The sequence below is a fragment of the Colossoma macropomum genome, unplaced genomic scaffold (genome assembly GCF_904425465.1).
Source record: "Colossoma macropomum unplaced genomic scaffold, Colossoma_macropomum, whole genome shotgun sequence".
In the NCBI taxonomy this organism is placed as follows: domain Eukaryota; kingdom Metazoa; phylum Chordata; class Actinopteri; order Characiformes; family Serrasalmidae; genus Colossoma; species Colossoma macropomum.
In genome coordinates, this window is record NW_023494793.1 from 37,741,580 (window position 1) to 37,759,562 (window position 17,983).

Below are 17,983 nucleotides of genomic sequence, written 5' to 3' on the forward strand. Positions count from 1 at the left end.
GCTCCACATATGACTAATCAGGTGTACCCTGTGACTCACTCTTGAGCTAAGCCGCTGCCAAGCTGTTGCTAGTCTGTTAGCATGCAGGCATTTTGTGTCTAGCATATGTAAATCAAATTGTCTGGTTAACTGATGAATATTCATTTTAAAATCATGCTCTAATCTGCTGAGCCACTGGTGTAACAGTGTTGGTAACAGAAAATCAAAATTACAAGCTTTTCCTGCTTGTATTGTTTATCTGTTGAATTGCACTGTGTTAGCATAGATACTGTGAATTTTTATGCTTGAAAAATGGAGCTCGGCTCTGGAGGTGTTGAAGATGCCATTCATGTAACTCTGCTGATTTTCGCCGTGTAGGACTGATGGTTTTCACTGACTGCAAGTGTGTTAGAACTGAAACTCAATGTACGTTTATGCTGAAGTCGTGAATATGCTATGCTGAACATTATCCATTGAGTCTGGCTGAATATTGTATTGAAACCAAAGCCTTCAGTCCAAATGAATAGCAGCGCTCTGGTTTCCTCTAATCCCCAAACCCCCAGCCCACATGCGCTGTGTGCTGGCCCCCCAGTCCACCATTTTGCGTAACTGGGCCTGAGCACTCTGGGGCTGGTGTGGATGTACAGTAGACACAGAAACAGAGAAGAGATACAGTGTGTTCTGTGCCCTTTGTATGTCTCTGACATGTGTGTGTGTCTTCTGCATTGCTGGATGTAATTTCAGCTCCCGGCACATCACCTTTTAAGAGGTATGAGATTATACGACTGTCTAAGGTTTGAACCGTCACTTGAGCCCATGAAGTGGAACAGTATGCACCATCAGGTGGGACTGTCAGTGGGGTTCAGATCGGATCAAGGGGGGTCCATGGGAGGCCCTGACCTATTTGGGTTTAGTGTTGTTTTTTCCTTAATCTTCTATGCATTTATTTGTTTCATTTGACCCACCTGAGCCTAGGCTTGATATTCAGTCAGTTAGTAATCTTATGACTTCATCAAGGATTATGAAATATTCAGTAGCTGTTTTGAAACCAATATGTAAGGTATGTAGTTATGAGAGTGAAGAGCAGATGTGTAAGCTCACATACAGGCAGTAATGCATTTTATGCCTGTTATTACATTTTTTTTCTTCAATAATGTTGATGGAATATATTTAGATGGAAAAATGTATGATTGACAAAACCAGAAATGAAATGGATTTTCATCTTTGTGGATGAGCAAGCAAGTCAACAACTGTTTTATTGTGTTTTATTGCATTTATTTTTTACATTATATTTTTATATCAAAAAAGCTGCAGCTATGTCTGTTTTATCCTGGCACGGCCATATTTGTGGCCCGGTGAGAATTGCTTTCACAGCAGGGGGTTCTCACCGCTCCCCTTTCATCCTCATTGCTCACTAGCAGCTCAACACAGTCACAACATTTCACACGAAGAGATCTAACAGTTTCCTAGTTAATATAACAAGTGTTACAAGGGAAAAATATTTTATTTGATAGTACTAATTAAAAATATCGAAGTTGATTTCCTTTCCACTGGTGGATTTCCTTTCCACATGTGGGCCTTCAGGAGCACCTACTGAACACAGTGCACTGGTGGGATGTTGCCTGTGCCAAGAACCACAATCGTCCGTAGGTCTCACTGTAAACCTTTGACTGTGATTGCTTTATCATTCTTACAGGAGGACAAATTAATCCCAGCTGTCAGTTTCTTGCTAGGCACGTATTTCCTCTCCATTCCATCCCTCTGTAATGGACCTTTGCTCTGTCCAGTTTATTAGCTACAAGCTGCTCGTGAAGATGTACTGTACGATGGAATGGAGGAGGGCTTACACTGCTGGCGAGAGTCCATTACATTCACTTCCAAAAGCAAGTGAGCTAGTGCTGAGCACATAACGTTTACTTACATCTGTAAATATTTGTAAAAATATTTGTGACAATGATATTTTAGGAATAATGCCAAATCATTTTATCCCTTTGTAATGATGTAGTAAAAAATACCCAAATATTAGCAAATAGCTGTTTTACACAGTGTATAAAGGATCATTCAGCACATGTTTTTATTATGTAAAGAGAATACAAATGATATACTCTCTACTAGATCTTGGATAAACCCTAAACCTAACCTTAAATTCTTTTTAATTGTTATCGTTGTATTCTTAAAGGGTTACTGCAGCCTAAACCTAGTGGTTAATATGTTATGTTGTTATGTTTTCTGTGTTATGCAGTGTGTTGTAGTGTAGCACTGTATCCCTCACACTCATCAATTTGATAGAATTTACAATTTTATGTTTTTTGTTCAGTCTCTCACTACAATACCCAGCGTGCAACCACTGGGAATCCCTCTGGTGTCAACCAGTCCTGACTGCTAGCCTAGTCACTGATCTATACGCTAATAAATACAACAAAGCTAGCATTAGTGTAACTCTTACTCATCTTAAAATGGAAGCTAGAGACGCTCTTTCAGTCAGAGAAAAGGACCCAAACTGAGGTAGGGTTTGTATATATCCAGGCAGCAACCTTGCTAACTTTGGCTTTTAGCTTGTTTTCCTTATCATTTCAGTCATTTGAGTAATACATTCTCTCCATTATAATGATTTTTTTGAAGACAGTTACTACAGTTATATGTCTGCAATAAAACATTAAGCCTCCTAGCATCATGTCCTATGCAAGTGCCTTTAAAGGCGAATATATGAATATATGCAAAAATCAGAGGGTTAAGTACCAGTAATCACAAAATCTTGGGCTAGAAACTGGATTCAAATCCAGATCTGAAGACCACTGCTTTAAAAACTACCGCAGCACTGCGGTAAGATGCACATAGACATAAATGCAGCAGATGGCTTTATGAAGATTTTTTTATTTTGGCTGGAATTTCCCTTTAAATAGATGACCATTTAGACCCCAACTTAATAATGATTTAAAAAAAATTCCAATGCACAAAAAACATTGCTTCAGTGATTTTTTCTTTTGCTTTCCTGTCTTGATCTACTGGTCCGACTCATTATGTAATTATGAAGCCCTTCATGAGCTCAGTCTGGTGTGTTAAACAGGAAAAACACATTACAGTTACATTTCATGGGGCTCCCACAAACTAGATATGAAGCCTCCAGTGTAGCGTAGCCTCAGTGTGAGTTTGAAATCACGGACTGTGTTTACTCTTCCTGTTCTGTCCACCTGGCCTTGCGTGTTGGGTTGATGTGACGACGCTGAACCTCACAGACTAAACAAACAGCAAAGCCGTCTGTGTTTTGGCTGCAGATTAAATTGCCTCGCGGCCTCGCCTTTGCCCTGCACCCGAGGCTTCATCCATTATCCAGTGGGCAGATGAGGCTTAAGAAAGGTTGACATGCCAAAGGCAGACATGGTGATGAAACAGATACACAGATCAGTGTGACAGGAGGGTCAAAGCGTACTCTGGCCTGAACGGAGTCAATGCTGATTGCAAAACCAGATCCTGCTCACCCAAACGGTCACGTTAAGTTGAAGTCGCCTTGCTGCGGCACACGCTGCTCATACAGCACTGCAATCCAGTATGTGCAGTGAATGTGGCTCTGCTTTAAAAAGCCTGTTGAGCTGTTATAAATTGCCCTTTGGTTTATACCACTGTTCAAAAATTTGTAGTCACTGTTTTTCAATAAGGTGGCACGGTGGTGCAGTGGGTAGCGCTGTCGCCTCACAGCGAGAATGGCCTGGGTTCGATTCCCGGCCGAGCGGCCACGGTCCTTTCTGTGTGGAGTTTGCATGTTCTCCCCGTGTCTGCGTGGGTTTCCTCCGGGTACTCCGGTTTCCTCCCACAGTCCAAAAACATGCAGTCAGGCCAATTGGATGTGCTAAATTGCCCCTAGGTGTGAGTGTGTGCGTGAATGTGTATGTCTGTCTGTCTGCCCGGCGATGGACTGGTGACATGTCCAGGGTGTATCCTGCCTTCCACCCAATGACAGCTGGGATAGGCTCCAGCACCCCACCGCAACCCAGAAGGATAAGCGGTTTAGGTTATGTATGTTTTTCAATAATGTAAAACCTATATTATTGTATGAATGATGCTGGCAGTCTGCAATTTCATAGGATTTAAAGAATGTGCAGGAGGCTGTAAGAAAGGCATGTCCAGAACTATGAACAAAGCTGAAGATGATTTATAATTCTTGAGAAAGCGTTAAAGCAGGGGTCATCAGACAGATTTGACCTAAGGTCAAATTCTTGCAGAGCAAATATTTTTTGGGCCAGGCCCCCAAACACACAGCCGTCACACACTTTGTCAGACTCCCTCATACAGTACTGTTCAAAACAGCCATAAAGTACAAGCTATTCATTTTTCAGCATCAGAAAAACAAACAGGAATCATAAACAGAAGCCTAAATATAATATCAAATATTTCAGTACTAAGAGTGTCCACTCTTTGACTGTATAAATAGCTTCCATTTTTTTTCAGGAGATATGCTTCTCAAAAGCAATCTCCAAAGTTTAGTCTTAGAAGTTTTTTTTTAGATTTTAAACAAGAGTGGAGCTGGATGTTCTTCAATCACATAGTCACATCACACAATTTAGCAATGAGTGTTTTACCTTTGTCAAATTATATCCATGCAGGATAAAAAAATTATTATCTCTATATTGAACTGTGTTCATCTTGATGTTTATAATAAATAATTAAAATATGAAAAATCATGTTATTGTGAAGTAGCACATGGCTTACTACTCATTCGCTCATGTTAAGCAAGCTAAGAATTCTCAACAAGGGGGTGCTGTTAGCCCTCAAGTAGTTTTTTATGTGCATCACTGAGTGCCTTTACATGCACTCAATAATCTGAATAATTGGATTTCTGCAGTTACTTGATTTTTGAAATGGTCATGTAAACACCATACTCTGATCTAAAAATTCCATTAAGAAATCTGATAAAGAGAGCTGGATTTTAGCTCAGTAGTCAGATTTTTCAGTGCATGTAAAGTCTTACTCTGATTTCTTTCATATTTCTCTGTCTGCGCATGTGTGGAACAGATTGCTGTACTGGAAGTAAGCCATTGCCATGAGATACAGCAAAACACTTTTGGAGCGACGATGAAACCAAATACATGCTTAACAAAATGAGGGATTCAAATATTCTTCATCTTTTAGATGACGTATATTTATATTGTCAGGTAAAGTGGCACAATGTTAAAAAAAGCGGCATAAAGTGTGGGTTTTACATTACGTTTACATCACATCTTCTTTTGTGAGTTAATTGGCTGGTTGTAAAGCAGAAATCTGATTACTGTCTGAGTCATGTAGACCTGGAGTTTCCCCATTATCTGGTTACTTAAGTGCATGTAAACGCGTTGATTGGATTACTGCAGATTTTGTGCAGTTATCGGATTATTAAATGCATGTAAACACACTCATTGAAAGAGAAGAGAATGGCATAAACCCACACCAGGCTAGGACTAAAGGATGTACTGAAGGATGAGGTATATTGCATTTATTCAACATGTAAAGCACATCATCTAACAAAGCCGAAAATACACAGATTTTTATTTCGTTTGTTTCACAAAACACCTTTATGAACAAGGCAATGCATGTATACTTGTTACTTGTGCATTTGTTTGGAAAAAGTCACATGCAACAATAACGGAAAACTCATGCATCATAAAGTTAACACATCCTCTACAGAGAACACACTTCTGCACATTATAATGCACACCTGCTGTTTATTTGCTGAATTTAACATGTTGGAGGAAAAATATAATATAAAATGTGTCCTATGGAGGATGTGTTTACTCATTTTCACTTCAACAAAATTGACCATTCTTTTCATATAGTTGTGACTGTACAATAAAATTAACATCCAGAATGGCCTAAATTTTAAAAGTGGTGATAAAGTCTTGATGCAGTGAATTTGACAGGAATAATAACCTTTTTTTTGTTTTTTACCAAAAAACTTGAAATATTAAATAAACATATAGTATTTTCTAGTTTATAATATTTAAATCTACTTTGTATAAGCTATTATGGAACAAAATAATAATAAAAAAAAATAATATGGCAAGTGATTCCAGGCTTTTGACATCAATGAATCAGAACAGTGTGTGATTCATGCATAATTGGCAAAGGGAAAACAGAAAGGAGCTCAGGTTTTAGAGAGTGAAAGGGTATGTGCTGGATTTAACACACGCAGACTCAGCTGACATGCGTATAATAGACATGCCGGTGACATATTCCAAAACAAATCTCAGCTCGTCCTGAACCGCCGCTCGTATTACTAATCTGTCTGTAGAGGCCGGGTCACTGAGGCATGTACGGCTTCACAATGCTCCATCAGACCCAGTTCCAAAAACCCCTCACGTGAAAAAGCAGTCCTAAGCTCTGAAACAGGCTGCACTGATAATACTGAATTAAATTCATCCTGAGGGGCATACTGAAGGACTTTTCTTTTTTTTTTAAATTACATTTGTATAGTTTTGAGTTTTAAGGATCTAAACTCTGTAAATAGCTCAGGCATTCAGTAAACAGAGCAGTAACTGCTCCTGCTCTCTCCATACTGGATGATGTCATAGAGTTAAATGGGTCTGTTGTGCACGCACTTCTGCTCGGGCATACGGAGCTGCCGTTATGTTTTCCTCTCTGACCAAAAAACAGGTCATTCTAATAGCAAAGAAAGCTGATTTTTTTCTCTTAGCATTAAAAAAGAAAGTAAAACACAAAACAAACTTTTGTTAACTTCTGCTATTTACTTTGCTTATAGCTAATTTTGCTTTAAAAGTGCTGAATGCAACGGTAGCAAAACAGAGAAGGAACAGTTGTATGCAAAAGTGTGAGCACCCCTTGTGAAGTGACATGATTTATTGATTTTCTAAGTGAAAATAAGTGAGCACAGCCTCTACAGAGAACATACTTCTGCACATTTTAACACACAGTTACAGTTTATTTGCTGAATTGAAACAGAAAAAACATAAAACATAAAATGTGGCCTGTGCAAAAGTCAAGGCATATTTTATATTGTATGCTTTATGTATGTGTACGCAACCTGTCCAGTTCATTCTCCACATAGTCCCTCATCCTTCCTCTTCACTCATCCCTCTGTTTACTTACCAGTCTAGAAGAAATGTTGCAAGTTCCGCATCAAACTTCATCTCTTTATCCGCGAAGAGCTGCCTCTCTTGTCACTTCTTTGTGGTTTCTTGCTGGGAGTGGGCGACTACTTCTTCATCCTGTCATAATGGACTGATGTCAGAGGCAACGCTACAGTGACTCACTACCTCCTCTTGAGGTACAAAGTGGTATTACGTGACAGGACGGGCTGGGGCTAGCTGGTTAGCATGTTAACTTCAGTAGATGCCTCTGCAACCGGGTTTGTAGGCATCTTTGACATAACGTCAAAACTGTTATTTCTTCACGTTCTGTGAAGAAACTTCAGTTTTAAGATAATGTTGGAATATTTTAGAGGAAATCTTACAAATTGCTCCTTTAAGGGTAAATTTAAGTTTTACGTTTTCAGTTAAGGTTAAGATTCACATTAGAATAAGGTTAGGTTTAGGTTTGAGTTGAGGTAATGAGGTAATCAGTTTTCCACTTACTTCAGATGTGGTAGATCAACCAAGACATGTCTAGTGTCAAAACGTTGTGACTTTAGCTTTGCTAACAGTCACCAGAAGTCAATAGTCACCCAAATCTTTTCTGTAATTACATCCACAAAAATTTCTCCACCTACTCAAACCACATCAAGGTCTTTATTAAGGACACTCAGACTTGTGTATATAGTTTGGGACACAGCATGACTTACTGTGAGCTATAAAAATGAACAAAACTTCACTGAGTAGCTGAACACTGCAAGATCACAGGGGTGAGACCACAGGGGTGTTGTGCAGAATTCCCCTACAGAATCCGAACTCAAGATGTTCATAAATAGAAACAGCAAGAATCTAGGATGAAATCTAGCATGCATGCATGCAAAGGGAAGTTGAATTTTGCAATGGTGTCAGAATTTGGCACAACACCTGTTGATTAAAATGCCTGTTTGGTCACAGAGTGAAGCTTTGTTCAAGTCTGCACAACCTTAAAGAAGACCTGGATGTGGTTGGAGCAGGCTGAGAGAAGTTTTGGTGATGCATCTACAGAACATATTTGGGTGACTATTGTCTTCTGCTGTGTGTTAGCAACATTAGCCTCATGCTAAACTAAAAAAGGTGCATTTGAACCCCAGGTATGTCTTGGCTGATTGGGGTAAGTGGAAAAGAATGGAAATCTAGTGTTTGGGTTGAGATTAAGGTTAGGTGTAAGGGTTAAGTTTAGGGTCGGAGCTTTAGATTCAAATTTAACAGAATGTAAGTTGAAGACAAAATGAGAATCTACAAAGTGGACAATCAAAACAGCCACTGATACTCTTATAGGCTACTTTGCACTTCCTTAACCCTTTCTGCAAAAAAGTGATTCTGTCAGACTGAACGCTCCCGTTTCACTCAGGATTAAAAATGTATGAGACTTAGTTGAGCTATTTGTCTCTGTCAATGCAAACAGGGGTATAAAAGAGGTCCCATTATAAACAGCACTGCCTCTAAGGACTGAGAGGGCTGCTGGAGATGGCGGGACGGTCCCAGGTGCCCCTCTACCCATGGGGAGCGTTCCCCCCCTCGCTGATCCAGCACTGATGCTGCGTTCTCTTCACGAAGCATAAAAATGACTGGGAAGAAATATAGAGAGGGATAAAGGAAAGTGGCCATTAACAGAAGGCAATCTATCTGGTAATAGAAATCATTACGGAGGCATCATGAATAAATAATGTGTCCTTTTTTCTTTCTTTCCTTTCACTCTCTCGTTCTCGCCTCTTTATCCTCTGTCCATTCCCTTCCCAGCAGGGTTTCCTCTTGCTTTCTCCGAGTGCTCTGAATTCAGAGGGAGAGCGACTTAATTGAAATCTAATCAAGTCGATGAGGCAAGTGGAGAGAACTTGGTCTACTGCTAGAAGGGGTTGGGGGGAGGGAGGAAAAAAGCCAGAGATGGAGAAAGTATGGGAAAAAGGAGTCATTTTTCCCCTGTCAGCATGGAGTCGTGTGATTGGTGCTTCTTGCTAATGTATATGAAGAGCGAGAAATGGAATTGCCTGCATAAAGCTACAGTCATTACCTTTTAGCAATAGCTTCATCTCGACCTGGTCAGGTTACTGTAATCACAAACTTTTCCACCTTATATTGGATAAGACACCATCACCAATCTATTGAGGCCAAAACCATTATAGAGTGGCCATTATTCATCAAGAAATTAGTTCTTATCTCCAAATTGCATTGAGCAGGGCAACTCAAGACAGATCACGCACAGTCCAGAGCCAGGAATGCTCATTAAAACCCTGACGGACAAGAAACCACATCAATATCCCATGTGCTGTTTTTCCGTTTTAAACTGAAAAGCAGAAAACAAGAGCTCTAATTTTACGTAACAATCTAAGACTAAGGCCCAGTCCCATTTCTTATTTTTTTTGCCACTTGGAACTGAGTTACAGGGGGTAGTGGTTGAAATCTTCCCCTACAAAATTGGAACATTAGAACATTACTTCATTAACAGCTACCAGCGCTGCTCTGTAGGCGACTCTGCCAGTCTGCAGTGATAGCAGAGGAGGGTAAAGTTCAGCTCCTCACTGCTGGGCTTTAGTTACATTTAGGGAATCATATGCCTTCAAAGAGGGGGATGCGATAATTATTTATCATCACCCACCCCTGATTTTCAGTGATATGAAGCTGAAGTCAGATATTCACCAGCTTTGTGTTCAAATTTTCCCGTTCCACCTTATATGGAGCAGCAGTTACATTCTGGCACTTCAGGTGTCGGTACTGCTAGACTATTTAAGGTGGAAAGGGAAATTTACCTAGATAGCTACCGAGACATTAGCATACTATTCGCGATTTTTCATGATTGTTACGAAGAAAAGGACCATAATACATTGAAACAACGTTAAATCATCTAAATCATCATCTATTTTCATTGCACCGATAATATTATAATGTTTGATGTCATGACTGCTGATGCTAATTTTTGCCAAATTCACTCTAGCTAAATGTCATGACATCAAACATTATTCAACAGTTAATTCTGGCAGAACAGTCTGACTGGTTGAGAAGTGTTTTAACTGCTGTATTTTTGATGATTTTTTCTTTTACAACAACTGTATCATTCATAAACACAGATTGCTAAGTAATGACTGCTCCACAGCTACAGCATTTCTACTTTACCACATACAAACACAGAAAATGACATTCGTTGTATATACGACTTGAATTTCTCATGAAATAAATGTCCAAAAATGATAAAATTACATTTTCTCACTGCTGAGATGACAAAAAACAAACTGCAACCAAATATTTTGCTGAACACAATGGTTTGGAAAAACTGACCGCAGATGCCTTAGTTATTAAGAGGCTGTCTAAAAAGTGTCTAAGTTTCATTGCCCATGTTTTTAACTAAAAGAAGGCAAAATCACATCATTTGTAGTAAAGAAAGTGGCTTCCCTTAACTGGGATTTGTAGTAGGCTCTGTAGTAAACCACTCTGTTTACTACAAGTGGTTTGATGTGATTCTGCTCTCTTTTAGTTAACTACATACAAAATATGTTCTGCACTGTTTAGACAGTTCCTTAATTACTAAAGCGTCGGTAACATCATGTTACATTCTGTTTTTTGGCTGCGTCATCATTTGAATTAAACTCTTGACCATGACTGAACAAAACTACTGAACATTTAAAGAGTAAAAGTCCACTGGAGGAGCGACAAAATGCAAGAGGCATTGGTGTCCGATCTGTAGCTACAACTAGTCTTTAATTATCCTTGGTCCTTATCTCCCCCACCCTTAAGGCACCAGTATTAACTACAACTTCTGATGTTCGTAGCCCAGTTTGAGGCCCTGTTTGAGCCTGGTATGGAGCAGAGGAATTACCACTCTTTAGTGTCTTCCGGGTTTCTCAAACACTAGAGGGCGCTCCCAAGCGAGTCCAAAATAAATGGGTTGATATGGAGCCTTTGAGCAAAATCAAAGTTTATAAATGCTTAAACATTTTTATATGTAAAAGAATGCAATCAATTTCTGAACACAGAACAGCATAAAACATTTTAAAACTGCTGTTATATTTTTAAGAGCTTTTAAACTCAAGTCATATGTACATTCATGATGTCTGTGAGTGCGAACAGCCAATGAGCTTCTCCGCTCGCCAACCAATCAGCGCTCAGTAGCAGTAATGCCAGAGTCCTGCTGCCAAAAACCTGTTTGCTGTAGAAAAAAGGAAATATTTAGGTAAGTTTTCTTTGCTTTTTTAGTGAAATACATTCTTCTACTTTATAAAATTAAATGAAAGTTCTGGGCAAGTGATTAGAAACTATTTTAACTTTTAGCCGTTGAGCTCCTTTTACTCCCGTTCTGTTTTTGATATAATGGGGGAAATAGGAAGCGGCCAGGCTCCTCATGAACTGGATCTGACGAAAGCTCCAGTTGCTAATCCACCATTTTGCTTTTTGCCTTGGCAACAGAAGAGACGACCGTGAGTGGCCAGAGAGTTCACATCGCCAGGAAAAGTTCGCAAAAATCAAACAGAGGGTGAAAAAAAATACTGTTGCATTTTTACTGTCTGAAAAAACGTTTGGTGTGGAAGATATCAGTCATACACAAGCTCAAACTAATTTACTGTCATGTGAATAAATCACACTCGGTGTATAAAGGCCTTAAGAGTTCATTTGCACCAGCATTGCTAACGATGTCTCTACTGCATATTAGCTCATTGTAGGCTACTCACAGAGAAAATAGAAACTTCAAACTTTCTGCAAGCTGTTTACATTTCCCTACATTTCCTCATTTTGCTTTAATTACTTCTTTGTGGCTTTTGTGCTTGAAATGATCTCATTAAGCTGCACTTAAAGCGCTCTGTTGCCTTGGCTTGAAGAGTGGAAATGCTACTGTCAGAGATCATTAAGCAGTGGAGCTGGAGTTCAGCCGTGCTGTGTTTCAGACGGACGTAGCCTGGGCACGCTGTCTAAAGCACCTTAAGCTTCAGCACAAATGTGATTATTTTGCATAAATCGCTGCTTCGTAAAACAACTCGAACCTGAGCGGAATTTTTCAAATATTTTCTTAGCTCATTTTCACTGTTTTAAGTGGTCCCTCCACCAAATGCTGCCATGCCTCTATAGCTCTTTAATCCTGTAAAGCAAGCAGCTTGTGTCACGCTTTATGGTGGCTAATCCCTAAATAAGTTACATTAACTCCGTCTTGGCTTTAACACCTGTGTGGCACAGCAAATTGGCAGCGGTCTCTGCAGTAGCGCCTGGCCTGTAAACCTCTAAAACCCTTAAGATAACGCTGTAATTCATACAAACTAAATCTACGTTTCCTTAAGGATTTTGCCGCTTAGCTAAACGGATGTTTTAACTAAGCAGCAAGCCCGGTCGCTAATGATGAATTAAAGCTAGCAGAGGCCACTTAGCATTATCCCATGCAAATGCAATTACGCTAACGCTTCTCCGCTAGCTTTCATTTACTGCTAGCAGTGTTAGCATTTTTGGCAGACGGATGACTATCCTGAAAATGCCTTTGAGAAGATTCGCCTCAGACTGCTGTTCCTGACTGAAATTTTAATTGGTGGAATACATTTCCGTCTGTTTTCCACACAGTTGTTTGGCCATATGGAGGAAATGAAGTAGTTTTCTTGCACCATAATCAACCAGACAGTGAGTGAAAAGGAACATCTGTTAGCATAGCCCACAAACAGATAACGCGGCACATAGCAACTAGTCCACATGTAAGACATCCAGTTGACTCCCATTCAGGCACTTATGTTGATTAGATTAGCATAAAGGCACAAGAAAAAAGTTTAAGTCCAAAATTCTGTACATCTGTTTGTAACTATTTTGAATATAAGAGATTTTTGAAAGAATAACTTGCTGACAGCTTCTGATAAAGGTAGGATTAATCATAATGTAGCATTGATATTTCTTTGTGTTAAATACACTCAAAATAATATATTTCATGGAAAGAAAAGACAGTTCTTGAATGTGGTCTATAATGCATTTGGAACAAAACACTTCTAGTATATAAAAGCTAAAGCTATAAAATGGGGATCATCCTACCATTGCAAATGATTTCCCAAAAATTTGAAGCCATGAAAATGAGCTCAAAAAAAGAGTTGGCCACAAAAGTAAATCTCTATTTTTATTATGTATTTTTGTTCTATATTTAAATTAGCCAAGGAAAACTATAATAATTTCTCTTTTTGAATTTTTATCTTAGTGATTTTCTTTATTTATTGTTATTTTTATGTGATCAGATCTGATGCTTCTTACACAGTTTAAATTGTAAAAATGCTGTGAAATTATTGTCCTGTGTAGTGTTGGGCAATATAACAATATTTATTGTTATCATGATAAATCACATCACAATACGCTTTTCCAGGGATATCGCAAAACCGTCGGTACTTAAAAAAACAATTCCCAACTGCATGTTTAATTATATTACCATAATTAGACCTGTTTGATTGTATTTAGTGCAGCTCAGTGTCTGAAATTTTGAATACAAATAACTGTATTCATAGCATCTTATAGTATTTTTTAAATGTGGTACTACTTTGTTCTGACTAATTAAATGTCAGAAAAATAAATATTGTGAATATCGTGTATCGTGAAAACTTATTGAAGCATCTTGATATTACATTTTTGCCATATCACCCAGCTCTACTCCTATGATAAAATTATTTCGATATGTAAATGTGATTTTATTTTAATAAAAAATCTGTCCCCAGATTTTTTGTCAGTGGTGTTACAGAAACATAAAATGTCATTAGAAAACACAAAAATGACTGAATGACTTCTTGTATGGATATCTCAAAGGACAAAAGACTAACTCTGACAAGTCCACGGTTAGTGAAATCTCTTTTTATATTCCTGATAAATTTGGCTCAAACACAGCAGTGTTGTGGTCAGTGGTGTTCCTCACGAAACATCAATAATAAATTGAAATAAAACTGCATGACTGCAGTACTTGGAGATATCTACAAGTGGTAGTAGTACCAGTATCTAAGTGGCAGTGGACTATATTTTAAAAAAGCTCAGATTATAGTAATTTGTCAGTGGTGTTGTGGTCAGTGCTGTTACTAATGAAACATTAGATAATTTTAAAATTGAAATAAAAAAAACAAAATTAATGCAATATTTGTAATTTTCTACATCCAACGTGACTAACACTTAATATTAGGTGAAGTATATTTCAGAAAAGCTCAGATTGTAGTCATTTGTCAATGGCGTTGTGGTCAGTGGTGTTACAACAGGCTACATTTTACAGTTGAATTACATATTAATACTCATCCTGTTCACCACCACAGTGGTAGAATGACCCAGTTGCCAAGCTGATTTAGGGCTAGTCTCAGATACTGTAACTATTTTAAAGGCCCGTGCTGGGCCTCTCCTCTACTGGGCTGAGGACTGAGGCGCAGCAAAGTGTAGTCTTTAAGGCTCTAGTCTCATACAACAGGCTCTGAGAGCCATCTCTCCACTGACCATCACTATAATTAAATTGGGGTCCACTTTGGTCCGTGGAACAAAAGAATTGTTTTAATTAAGGGGGATGTGTGTAAAGATGATATCTGGTTGTGTGACGGCAGCCTGTGATGAGTAAATCTGTCACAGCGCCACTAATGGAGGCTACCGGCCCTTTGATGAAGTGGCGCTCCTGTGGGACGAGAATGCCATGAGTTAGCAGAAGGACCTGCATACCACCTCTCTCTCTGTCTGTCTCTCTCTCTCTCTCTCTCTCTCTCTCTCTCTGTCTCTCTCTGTCTCTCTCTCTCTCTCTCTCTCTCTCTCTCACACACACACACACACACACACACCCTGGCTGTCTTGCTCTCTCTCTGTCACTTTCTTTCTGTTTGTTTAAGTCTCTCTCTCCTTTTCTATGCTAATTTCTATGCTAATCCTGACACATGCTGGATTGGTTAGGACACATGTCAGGTCCCCTACGTTGTCCCTGTCTCTGTCTTGATGCTAGGTTCTCTCTCTCTCTCTCTCTCTCTCTCTCTCTCTCTCTGGCTCATTCATATTGGATGGCAACTTTTAGGTGCTTGGGTGTAATTAGCGCTAGCTGCTGCTAGTCTCATTAGCACTTGTGTACAAAACAACAAACCAATCGAACATTGTTTTACACAGACCCTGTTTGCTAAATTCAGTAGCTTCAGTGGCTGCTAAAGTTTCCTGATATCTACTTACAAACTTAAGGAAAGTTCTCAGTGAGCTGCAAGTGAGAAATAATTAATACCATGATTTTATCACCACAAAAACTGTGAATGGGATGTTGGGCCGCTGTGCTTCATGTACAAAAAAAGCTAACGTTGCTAGCAATGATTTGTGGCTAGTAGGGGCCACTTATCATCATGCCATGCACAGTGGATTATGCTAACTACAGCTTTCTTAGATGGCTAAATAGGTTATACAGACTTTACTGAATTCAGTAGTGACATTCAGTACCGTCAGTGCCTATTAAAGTGTCCTGAAGTCTAGTTTCATTATATCATTATGGTAATATTTAAATCTTCCTTCTTTAACCCATTAAGGTTGACACAAATACATGGCTATTTCTGCCATTCTCTCCATGAATCATGTAATTTTTTAACACTGTTGTTGCATTTATTTATTATGTAAAGAGTGTGACCTAACAAAGATTTCTGTTTAGCTATTTAATTAAACTGCATCTTTTGAACAAGAAAATGCATGAACAGAAATATGCCACACATTAGTTGTATTACATCATTAAATAAAATAATAATAACAGGCTCTTACTGATCCGATCACAGTGCACTCAACAATAAAGGAAGCCTTGTGCTTCTTTTGCACAGTGACAGGAAACATGATATCACTTAGAAAGCTCTGATTCTACACGCTGACAGGTTTCACTCTGGCCAATGTGGACGTATAACACGCTATAACTCAACATAAACATGTTTAAGTGGCTGTCATCAAATTCTCGGCATGGCTCACAGGCGTGACACTCAGTTCTACTGGGTTAACTGCTTTTCCAGGTTAGTTTAAAGGATGTTTTACTTAACACATAAATGCTAATATTGCTAATAATTAATTAAAGCCAGTGGAGTCCACTTTGTGTTATTTCATGAAAATGCAGTTATGCTAACTAATCTCCAGTAGCTTTCATTCATGGTTATTCAAACTCTATCCATACAGTCATATGCAAAAGTTTGAGCACCCCTGATCAAATTCCATGTTTTGTTGACTTTCTGAGCAAAAATAAGTGAAAACATCCTCTATAGAGAACGCAGCACATTTTAAAGCACATTTACTGTTTATTTGCTGCATTTAACATAATGGAACAAAAATAAACACAAAATGTGGTCTGTGCACAAATTATGGCACATTTTAGATCTTATGCTTTTTTCCAATATGTTAAACTCAGCAAATGAATAGAAAACTGTGCTCTAGAATTAGCAGAAAAATGCCATATTTGTTCCCTGTAGAGGATGTTTACTTATTTTCACTCAGAAAATCAACAAAACATGTAATCTGACCAGCGGTGCCCAAATTTTGCTTATGACTGTAGGTCCAATTATTACATTTGGTAGTTTAAGTAGCTGTTAAAATGTCCTAATGTTTCGGTGCCATTAGTTGCTAACATAATTGCAGGTCTAATATACAGCCATCTTCCCACTGGGCCTGATTAGCCAAATAGGCCTAATGCTAGTTTTGAGTAGATCCCCAGCCTTGCACAAAATGGCCATTCACACTGTAACTCAATAGTAACCATCTGCAGTCCTGGAGGTCCAGGATCCAGCACAGTTTGGTGATTTCTCTGTTCAAACACACATATTTAGCTCATAAGTTAATTATCAGGGTTAGTAGGTGCGCCAGAGCAGGGACTTCTCCAGGACTGCAGCTGGACACCCCTGCTCCAGCTAAAGGAACAAATGAGAATGAATTAGGTATGGAGGAGAAGAAAATAACCTCTAGGAAACCCTGGTGTCCTAGCAGAGAGGTGACAGCAGCATTCTCTCTCTCTCTCTCTCTCTCTGTCTCTCTCTCTCTCTCTCTCTGAGTGGAGCCTGCAGGTCCCATAGGGTAACCCTACAGCAGAGAGGACACGTGGCCTAAATCGCTAATTAGCTGCTGACTATTTAAGGCCTACCAATCAATCCTGGAAGAACGTACGCGGCCACAGACAACTGCTATGTAAACATAACAGCAAGACCCTTGAAAGAAGTAGCATTACTGAGTCAAGAGAAAAAAAACACTAAAACATAGTGTGCGTGTGCTGCTGCAAGTCACACTTTAAAGCCTGAAAAAATAATTTAAAAGTCGGCGTCATCTCGGATTTTGCAGGAGTATTTAAACATCACACACAGACTCAAAAACTCTGACTCGATTTTAAGATCTCAAAGGTAAAGTCAACATTATACTGATGGAGATATGATCACAACAGTAGATAATTCACTCACATCCTCAGAACACATCATTGACCAAGTTCTCTTTCAACACACTCACAATCATCAGATTCATCCGCTTGGGGAAGGGGTCCGAAGCACGACCCAAGTTACAAAATGTTGCATGCTATTACACATTCCACCAGAGAGGTCGCCAAATCCCAAAATCTTACATAATGTAGCTTTAACAAAGGCAAAAACCAAGGCTTAACGTTATTTTTATAAAGCCTAGGTACCTATCAATCATACAATGCATGTGTAGATGGACTTAGTTAATTAAGTTTTCTGACACGCCTAATCAAATCCTTATTAATGCCTCATTAGTGAGTCTCAGTGATCTTCATTAAATGCAGAAGACTTTCACATTCAGGAAACAGGCTAATTTCAGCACTTTGATGGTGCCACAAAGTTTCAAATGCATTTGCGTCCATGGTGCACTTAAAACTTTGGCTGCTGCTTCTACTTTGGCTGCCTCAGTGTAACTTTAATGGTGTTAATTGTGCCTGGCACTGTATGCTACTGCTAATCTCCAGGGTAAGATACAGTAAGATAAAGGAACAGTCGAGG